Below are 1,318 nucleotides of genomic sequence, written 5' to 3'. Positions count from 1 at the left end.
GTTTCTTCTTCTTTTGTATGTTGCAGTCAGTTCAGATGTGCTGGTATATGGTGAGAAAGAGAGAGAGAGAGAAATGGAATTGCTTTTTATTTATTTGAAGAGTTTTAATGATTTAATATTCAGCTATTTCCAGCCTTATTTACCAGCACATTTATTATTACCAGCGAGCACCTTCCTCTGAAAACATTGGAATCGCCCCCCATCTGTACATGTCATGCACGTGCGTGCATATGTGTGTGTGTGTGTGTGTGTGTGTGAGCGTGTGCACATCCCATCTATCTATCTATCTATCTATCTATCTATCTATCTATCTATCTATCTATCTATGTATCCCTTCATCAAATTCCATTTTAGGAGCTGCTATGCTGACCAGTGACATGGAGGCCACCATTTTCTTAGCCAGTGACAGTCAGGAGACAGAAAGAAGGAAAGAAAGGAAGAAAGGAAGAAAGAATCTACATTCCCAAAGAAAGAAAAAATTTAAGTAAATTTTAAAAAGTAAAAAAAAAATTAAGAAAGTAAGTAAATACATACATAAAAATAGACATAAAGAATGAATAAATGAATAAAACTAAATAATAATTGAAACATTCAATAAGTAAATGAGTCACGCTAAATCAGCAGATAAATAAACAGATATATGAAAGAAGATAAGGAAGTGAAGGAATGAATGAACAAGTAAGTAAGTAAGTAAGTAAATAACTAGGTGGGTCATTTTTTTTAAAGAAGTAAGTAAATGAGATGGGCTGAACAGATAAGTAAGTAAGTAAGTAAGTAAGCAAGCAAGCAAGCAAGCAATCGTGAAAAAAAAATGAGAGCCGGGCGATGGTGGCGCACGCCTTTAATCCCAGTACTCGGGAGGCAGAGGTAGGCGGATCTCTGTGAGTTCGAGACCAGCCTGGTCTACAGTGCTAGTTCCAGGACAGGCTCCAAAGCCACAGAGAAACCCTGTCTCGAAAAACCAAAAAAAAAAAAAAAGAGAGAGAGAGACACATCCATTCAATCCATAAAAGACAAAACGTGGAAATAAACATGTAAACTGGTCGACCCACCCAAAGCAGGAGGGAGGTCTCTGTCCAGCAGGGCCGTCTTCTTTCCAAGTTGCAGTCAGTCAGATCTCTGGGCAAACAGAAAAAGAAAGCAATTGTTTTCTACTTGAACAGTTTTAATATTACTCAAATGAATTAATATTCAGCTATTTATTCCCAGCCTTATTTACAACTGGATGCCCACCGAGCACCTTCCTCTCATAGCTAGCCCCTTCTACCCCTGCCCCATCTGGACAGATAGACAGGATGTATGTATGTATGTATGTATA

Source organism: Microtus pennsylvanicus, unplaced genomic scaffold (genome assembly GCF_037038515.1).
Source record: "Microtus pennsylvanicus isolate mMicPen1 unplaced genomic scaffold, mMicPen1.hap1 Scaffold_63, whole genome shotgun sequence".
NCBI lineage: Eukaryota > Metazoa > Chordata > Mammalia > Rodentia > Cricetidae > Microtus > Microtus pennsylvanicus.
Note: the sequence above shows the minus strand (reverse complement) of the source record.